Raw genomic sequence first — 9,485 nt, 5'->3', positions numbered from 1 at the left:
GCAAGACCTTTGATAAATGGGCCCCAAGGTGTTTAAATCTCCTGTGGTTATTCCAGAAGTTTTTCCTGTTCCTAATGCTATTTGTGAAGTAATTTCCAGAGAATGGGATAAATTGGGTAATTCATTTACTCCTTCTAAACGTTTTAAGCAATTATATCCTGTGCCGTCTGACAGATTAGAATTTTGGGACAAAATCCCTAAAGTTGATGGGGCTATTTCTACCCTTGCTAAACGTACTACTATTCCTACGTCAGATGGTACTTCGTTTAAAGATCCTTTAGATAGGAAAATTGAATCCTTTCTAAGAAAAGCTTATCTGTGTTCAGGTAATCTTCTTAGACCTGCTATATCTTTGGCTGATGTTGCTGCAGCTTCAACTTTTTGGTTGGAGACTTTAGCGCAACAAGTAACAGATCATGATTCTCATAATATTATTATTCTTCTTCAGCATGCTAATAATTTTATCTGTGATGCCATTTTTGATATTATCAGAGTTGATGTCAGGTTTATGTCTCTAGCTATTTTAGCTAGAAGAGCTTTATGGCTTAAAACTTGGAATGCTGATATGGCTTCTAAATCAACTCTACTTTCCATTTCTTTCCAGGGTAACAAATTATTTGGTTCTCAGTTGGATTCCATTATCTCAACTGTTACTGGTGGGAAAGGAACTTTTTTACCACAGGATAAAAAATCTAAGGGTAAAAACAGGGCTAATAATCGTTTTCGTTCCTTTCGTTTCAACAAAGAACAAAAGCCGGATCCTTCATCCTCAGGAGCAGTTTCAGTTTGGAAACCATCTCCAGTCTGGAATAAATCCAAGCCTTCTAGAAAGGCAAAGCCTGCTTCTAAGTCCACATGAAGGTGCGGCCCTCGTTCCAGCTCAGCTGGTAGGGGGCAGGTTACGTTTTTTCAAAGAAATTTGGATCAATTCTGTTCACAATCTTTGGATTCAGAACATTGTTTCAGAAGGGTACAGAATTGGTTTCAAGATGAGACCTCCTGCAAAGAGATTTTTTCTTTCCCGTGTCCCAGTAAATCCAGTGAAAGCTCAAGCATTTCTGAATTGTGTTTCAGATCTAGAGTTGGCTGGAGTAATTATGCCAGTTCCAGTTCTGGAACAGGGGATGGGGTTTTATTCAAATCTCTTCATTGTACCAAAGAAGGAGAATTCCTTCAGACCAGTTCTGGATCTAAAAATATTGAATCGTTATGTAAGGATACCAACGTTCAAAATGGTAACTGTAAGGACTATCTTGCCTTTTGTTCAGCAAGGGCATTATATGTCCACAATAGATTTACAGGATGCTTATCTGCATATTCCGATTCATCCAGATCATTATCAGTTCCTGAGATTCTCTTTTCTGGACAAGCATTACCAGTTTGTGGCTCTGCCGTTTGGCCTAGCTACAGCTCCAAGAATTTTTACAAAAGTTCTCGGTGCCCTTCTGTCTGTAATCAGAGAACAGGGTATTGTGGTATTCCTTATTTGGACGATATCTTGGTACTTGCTCAGTCTTTACATTTAGCAGAATCTCATACGAATCGACTTGTGTTGTTTCTTCAAGATCATGGTTGGAGGATCAATTTACCAAAAAGTTCATTGATTCCTCAGACAAGGGTAACTTTTCTGGGTTTCCAGATAGATTCAGTGTCCATGACTCTGTCTTTAACAGACAAGAGACGTCTAAAATTGATTTCAGCTTGTCGAAACCTTCAGTCACAATCATTCCCTTCGGTAGCCTTATGCATGGAAATTCTAGGTCTTATGACTGCTGCATCGGACGCGATCCCCTTTGCTCATTTTCACATGCGACCTCTTCAGCTCTGTATGCTGAATCAATGGTGCAGGGATTACACAAAGATATCTCAATTAATATCTTTAAAACCGATTGTACGACACTCTCTAACGTGGTGGACAGATCACCATCGTTTAATTCAGGGAGCTTCTTTTGTGCTTCCAACCTGGACTATAATTTCAACAGATGCAAGTCTCACAGGTTGGGGAGCTGTGTGGGGATCTCTGACGGCACAAGGAGTTTGGGAATCTCAGGAGGTGAGATTACCGATCAATATTTTGGAACTCCGTGCAATTTTCAGAGCTCTTCAGTCTTGGCCTCTTCTGAAGAGAGAATCGTTCATTTGTTTTCAGACAGACAATGTCACAACTGTGGCATACATCAATCATCAAGGAGGGACTCACAGTCCTCTGGCTATGAAAGAAGTATCTCGAATTCTGGTTTGGGCGGAATCCAGCTCCTGTCTAATCTCTGTGGTTCATATCCCAGGTATAGACAATTGGGAAGCGGATTATCTCAGTCGCCAAACGTTACATCCGGGCGAATGGTCTCTTCACCCAGAGGTATTTCTTCAGATTTTTCAAATGTGGGGACTTCCAGAAATAGATCTGATGGCCTCTCATCTAAACAAGAAACTTCCCAGGTATCTGTCCAGATCCAGGGATCCTCAAGCGGAAGCAGTGGATGCATTGTCACTTCCTTGGAAGTATCATCCTGCCTATATCTTTCCGCCTCTAGTTCTTCTTCCAAGAGTAATCTCCAAGATTCTGAAGGAATGCTCGTTTGTTCTGCTGGTAGCTCCGGCATGGCCTCACAGGTTTTGGTATGCGGATCTTGTCCGGATGGCCTCTTGCCATCCGTGGACTCTTCCGCTACGACCAGACCTTCTGTCGCAAGGTCCTTTTTTCCATCAGGATCTCAAATCCTTAAATTTAAAGGTATGGAGATTGAACGCTTGATTCTTAGACAAAGAGGTTTCTCTGACTCTGTGATTAATACTATGTTACAGGCTCGTAAATCTGTATCCAGAGAGATATATTATAGAGTCTGGAAGACTTATATTTCTTGGTGTCTTTCTCATCATTTTTTTGGCATTCTTTTAGAATTCCAAGAATTTTACAGTTTCTTCAGGATGGTTTAGATAAAGGTTTGTCCGCAAGTTCCTTGAAAGGACAAATCTCTGCTCTTTCTGTTCTTTTTCACAGAAAGATTGCTAATCTTCCTGATATTCATTGTTTTGTACAAGCTTTGGTTCGTATAAAACCTGTCATTAAGTCAATTTCTCCTCCTTGGAGTTTGAATTTGGTTCTAGGGGCTCTTCAAGCTCCTCCGTTTGAACCTATGCATTCATTGGACATTAAATTACTTTCTTGGAAAGTTTTGTTCCTTTTGGCAATCTCTTCTGCCAGAAGAGTTTCTGAATTATCTGCTCTTTCTTGTGAGTCTCCTTTTCTGATTTTTCATCAGGATAAGGCAGTGTTGCGAACTTCTTTTGAATTTTTACCTAAAGTTGTGAATTCCAACAACATTAGTAGAGAAATTGTGGTTCCTTCATTATGTCCTAATCCTAAGAATTCTAAGGAGAAATCGTTACATTCTTTGGATGTTGTTAGAGCTTTGAAATATTATGTTGAAGCTACTAAGTCTTTCCGAAAGACTTCTAGTTTATTTGTTATCTTTTCCGGTTCTAGAAAAGGCCAGAAAGCTTCTGCCATTTCTTTGGCATCTTGGTTGAAATCTTTAATTCATCTTGCCTATGTTGAGTCGGGTAAAACTCCGCCTCAAAGGATTACAGCTCATTCTACTAGGTCAGTTTCTACTTCCTGGGCGTTTAGGAATGAAGCTTCGATTGATCAGATTTGCAAAGCAGCAACTTGGTCCTCTTTGCATACTTTTACTAAATTCTACCATTTTGATGTATTTTCTTCTTCTGAAGCAGTTTTTGGTAGAAAAGTACTTCAGGCAGCGGTTTCAGTTTGAATCTTCTGCTTATGTTTTTCATTAAACTTTATTTTGGGTGTGGATTATTTTCAGCAGGAATTGGCTGTCTTTATTTTATCCCTCCCTCTCTAGTGACTCTTGCGTGGAAAGATCCACATCTTGAGTAATCATTATCCCATACGTCACTAGCTCATGGACTCTTGCTAATTACATGAAAGAAAACATAATTTATGTAAGAACTTACCTGATAAATTCATTTCTTTCATATTAGCAAGAGTCCATGAGGCCCACCCTTTTTTGTGGTGGTTATGATTTTTGTATAAAGCACAATTATTCCAATTCCTTATTTTATATGCTTTCGCACTTTTTTATCACCCCACTTCTTGGCTATTCGTTAAACTGAATTGTGGGTGTGGTGAGGGGTGTATTTATAGGCATTTTGAGGTTTGGGAAACTTTGCCCCTCCTGGTAGGAATGTATATCCCATACGTCACTAGCTCATGGACTCTTGCTAATATGAAAGAAATGAATTTATCAGGTAAGTTCTTACATAAATTATGTTTTTTAATATATACAAGTGGAGTAAAATCTAAAATTTCATTTTATACAGTGATGCAAGAAGAAGAGGTGGACAGACAGGTGCATGATGAAAATAGTTCAAATGATTCCTCTGATACCATTAATTATGACTGGGGTGAGTATATCAGACATGTGTTTATATATGGATTTAAAAATACATAAGAATAACCTTATTCTTTATTTTATACAGTACCTGAAGATCAAAACATATTGATTAACAAGAAACAGTTATTGGAGATATTAAAGAAAGCTGAAAAAGGACTGAAAGAAAACTATTCAAGTTTGCATGACATGCGCCTTAAAATAGAAAAAATGTAACAATACAATTTGATTTATCATAATGTGACCAAATTTTATTTTTATTTTTGTGATAAAAAATAAATATTTATGTTTAACCGTGTATTGGTGTCCTTATAAATTATTATAAACATAACACTGAAATCAATATAACAATGTATGAGATTGAATAAGGGACAGTCTACAATCTTTTTTTTTATTGTTAGCAAAAGATTGATATTCACTTTATTTGTGAGTTTAATGTTTAGCATTAACAACTCATTTATATTAATACACTTTTTTTTTTTTATCTGTGGTTACCTTGGACTTCTTCCAGCTCACTGATGAAATGACTATCACTGATTATTATCTATTCTCTTGCATTAGCATTGTGTAGTAACCCCAGTGCCTGAACAGAGTGTTATCTATATGGCCAACGTGTAATTTCAAACTCTTTTGAAAAGATATTTCAAAAGCCTGTGATAAGAGGCAGCCATGAAATTTGCATATGAAGTATGTTTAGTTTAAAATAAGATTATTTACAAAAAAGACATTTCACCAGAAAAGAAATGTGAAATTGTATTAATATTAATAAAGGTAGGCCTAGATTTGGAGTTCGGCGGTAAAAGGGCTGTTAACGCTCCGCAGGCTTTTTTCTGGCCGCACCATAAATTTAACTCTGGTATCGAGAGTTCAAACGAATGCTGCGTTAGGCTCCAAAAAAGGAGCGTAGAGCATTTTTACCGCAAATGCAACTCTCGATACCAGAGTTGCTTACGGACGCGGCCGGCCTCAAAAACGTGCTCGTGCACGATTCCCCCATAGGAAACAATGGGGCTGTTTGAGCTGAAAAAAAACCTAACACCTGCAAAAAAGCAGCGTTCAGCTCCTAACGCAGCCCCATTGTTTCCTATGGGGAAACACTTCCTACGTCTGCACCTAACACTCTAACATGTACCCCGAGTCTAAAGACCCCTAACCTTACACTTATTAACCCCTAATCTGCCGCCCCCGCTATCGCTGACCCCTGCATATTTTTTTAAACCCCTAATCTGCCGCTCCTTAAACCGCCGCAACCTACGTTATCCCTATGTACCCCTAATCTGCTGCCCTAACATCGCCGACCCCTATATTATATTTATTAACCCCTAATCTGCCCCCCTCAACGTCGCCGACACCTGCCTACACTTATTAACCCCTAATCTGCCGAGCGGACCTGAGCGCTACTATAATAAAGTTATTAACCCCTAATCCGCCTCACTAACCCTATCATAAATAGTATTAACCCCTAATCTGCCCTCCCTAACATCGCCGACACCTACCTTCAATTATTAACCCCTAATCTTCCGATCGGAGCTCACCGCTATTCTAATAAATGGATTAACCCCTAAAGCTAAGTCTAACCCTAACACTAACACCCCCCTAAGTTAAATATAATTTTTATCTAACGAAATAAATTAACTCTTATTAAATAAATGATTCCTATTTAAAGCTAAATACTTACCTGTAAAATAAATCCTAATATAGCTACAATATAAATTATAATTATATTATAGCTATTTTAGGATTAATATTTATTTTACAGGCAACTTTGTAATTATTTTAACCAGGTACAATAGCTATTAAATAGTTAAGAACTATTTAATAGTTACCTAGTTAAAATAATAACAAATTTACCTGTAAAATAAATCCTAACCTAAGATATAATTAAACCTAACACTACCCTATCAATAAAATAATTAAATAAACTACCTACAATTACCTACAATTAACCTAACACTACACTATCAATAAATTAATTAAACACAATTCCTACAAATAAATACAATTAAATAAACTAGCTAAAGTACAAAAAATAAAAAAGAACTAAGTTACAGAAAATAAAAAAATATTTACAAACATAAGAAAAATATTACAACAATTTTAAACTAATTACACCTACTCTAAGCCCCCTAATAAAATAACAAAGCCCCTCAAAATAAAAAATTCCCTACCCTATTCTAAATTAAAAAAGTTACAAGCTCTTTAACCTTACCAGCCCTGAACAGGGCCCTTTGCGGGGCATGCCCCAAGAATTTCAGCTCTTTTGCCTGTAAAAAAAAACATACAATACCCCCCCCCAACATTACAACCCACCACCCACATACCCCTAATCTAACCCAAACCCCCCTTAAATAAACCTAACACTAATCCCCTGAAGATCTTCCTACCTTGTCTTCACCATCCAGGTATCACCGATCCGTCCTGGCTCCAAGATCTTCATCCAACCCAAGCGGGGGTTGGCGATCCATAATCCGGTGCTGAAGAGGTCCAGAAGAGGCTCCAAAGTCTTCCTCCTATCCGGCAAGAAGAGGACATCCGGACCGGCAAACATCTTCTCCAAGCGGCATCTTCGATCTTCTTCCATCCGGAGCGAAGTGGCAGGATCCTGAAGACCTCCAGCGCGGAACATCCATCCGGACCGACGACTGAACGACGAATGACTGTTCCTTTAAGGGACGTCATCCAAGATGGCGTCCCTCGAATTCCGATTGGCTGATAGGATTCTATCAGCCAATCGGAATTAAGGTAGGAATTTTCTGATTGGCTGATGGAATCAGCCAATCAGAATCAAGTTCAATCCGATTGGCTGATCCAATCAGCCAATCAGATTGAGCTCGCATTCTATTGGCTGATCGGAACAGCCAATAGAATGCGAGCTCAATCTGATTGGCTGATTGGATCGGCCAATCGGATTGAACTAGATTCTGATTCTTTTCAGAAAATTCCTACCTTAATTCCGATTGGCTGATAGAATCCTATCAGCCAATCGGAATTCGAGGGACGCCATCTTGGATGACGTCCCTTGAAGGAACAGTCATTCGTCGTTCAGTCGTCGGTCCGGATGGATGTTCTGCGCTGGAGGTCTTCAGGATCCTGCCACTTCGCTCCGGATGGAAGAAGATCGAAGATGCCTCTTGGAGAAGATGTTTGCCGGTCCGGATGTCCTCTTCTTGCCGGATAGGAGGAAGACTTTGGAGCCTCTTCTGGACCTCTTCAGCACCGGATTATGGATCGCCAACCCCCGCTTGGGTTGGATGAAGATCTTGGAGCCAGGACGGATCGGTGATACCTGGATGGTGACGACAAGGTAGGAAGATCTTCAGGGGATTAGTGTTAGGTTTATTTAAGGGGGGTTTGGGTTAGATTAGGGGTATGTGGGTGGTGGGTTGTAATGTTGGGGGGGGGGTATTGTATGTTTTTTTTTACAGGCAAAAGAGCTGAAATTCTTGGGGCATGCCCCGCAAAGGGCCCTGTTCAGGGCTGGTAAGGTAAAAGAGCTTGTAACTTTTTTAATTTAGAATAGGGTAGGGAATTTTTTATTTTGGGGGGCTTTGTTATTTTATTAGGGGGCTTAGAGTAGGTGTAATTAGTTTAAAATTGTTGTAATATTTTTCTTATGTTTGTAAATATTTTTTTATTTTCTGTAACTTAGTTCTTTTTTATTTTTTGTACTTTAGCTAGTTTATTTAATTGTATTTATTTGTAGGAATTGTGTTTAATTAATTTATTGATAGTGTAGTGTTAGGTTAATTGTAGGTAATTGTAGGTAGTTTATTTAATTATTTTATTGATAGGGTAGTGTTAGGTTTAATTATATCTTAGGTTAGGATTTATTTTACAGGTAAATTTGTTATTATTTTAACTAGGTAACTATTAAATAGTTCTTAACTATTTAATAGCTATTGTACCTGGTTAAAATAATTACAAAGTTGCCTGTAAAATAAATATTAATCCTAAAATAGCTATAATATAATTATAATTTATATTGTAGCTATATTAGGGTTTATTTTACAGGTAAGTATTTAGCTTTAAATAGGAATCATTTATTTAATAAGAGTTAATTTATTTCGTTAGATAAAAATTATATTTAACTTAGGGGGGTGTTAGTGTTAGGGTTAGACTTAGCTTTAGGGGTTAATACATTTATTAGAATAGCGGTGAGCTCCGATCGGAAGATTAGGGGTTAATAATTGAAGGTAGGTGTCGGCGATGTTAGGGAGGGCAGATTAGGGGTTAATACTATTTATGATAGGGTTAGTGAGGCGGATTAGGGGTTAATAACTTTATTATAGTAGCGCTCAGGTCCGCTCGGCAGATTAGGAGTTAATAAGTGTAGGCAGGTGTCGGCGACGTTGTGGGGGGCAGATTAGGGGTTAATAAATATAATATAGGGGTCGGCGGTGTTAGGGGTAGCAGATTAGGGGTACATAGGGATAACGTAGGTGGCGGCGCTTTGCGGTCGGAAGATTAGGGGTTAATTATTTTAAGTAGCTGGCGGCGATGTTGTGGGGGGCAGGTTAGGGGTTAATAAATATAATATAGGGGTCGGCGGTGTTAGGGGTAGCAGATTAGGGGTACATAAGTATAACGTAGGTGGCGGTCGGCAGATTAGGGGTTAAAAATTTTAATCGAGTGGCGGCGATGTGGGGGGAGCTCGGTTTAGGGGTACATAGGTAGTTTATGGGTGTTAGTGTACTTTAGGGTACAGTAGTTAAGAGCTTTATGAACCGGCGTTAGCCAGAAAGCTCTTAACTCCTGCTATTTTCAGGCGGCTGGAATCTTGTCGTTAGAGCTCTAACGCTCACTTCAGAAACGACTATAAATACCAGCGTTAGAAAGATCCCATTGAAAAGATAGGATACGCAAATGGCGTAGGGGGATCTGCGGTATTGAAAAGTCGCGGCTGAAAAGTGAGCGTTAGACCCTTTAATCACTGACTCCAAATACCAGCGGGCGCCCAAAACCAGCGTTAGGAGCCTCTAACGCTGGTTTTGACGGCTACCGCCGAACTCCAAATCTAGGCCGTAGAATGGCAATAGTTTACTGTCCATAGAAACACTTTAGAAATAG

General features: G+C 38.9%; 1 long non-coding RNA gene across 1 annotated transcript; it reads left to right on the top strand.

Moving 5' to 3' along the window:
* The first annotated feature begins 4,319 nt into the window (after window positions 1-4,319).
* LOC128635850 (uncharacterized) lies at window positions 4,320-4,716 on the top strand. The gene is made up of 2 exons (XR_008398600.1): window positions 4,320-4,431; window positions 4,507-4,716. It is a non-coding gene; the product is annotated as an uncharacterized LOC128635850 (long non-coding RNA).
* Window positions 4,717-9,485: the final 4,769 nt, after the last annotated feature.

The sequence above is a fragment of the Bombina bombina genome, chromosome 7 (assembly GCF_027579735.1).
Source record: "Bombina bombina isolate aBomBom1 chromosome 7, aBomBom1.pri, whole genome shotgun sequence".
Classification (NCBI taxonomy): Eukaryota; Metazoa; Chordata; class Amphibia; order Anura; family Bombinatoridae; genus Bombina; species Bombina bombina.
Note: the sequence above shows the minus strand (reverse complement) of the source record. Positions and strands in the feature narration are given on the sequence as shown.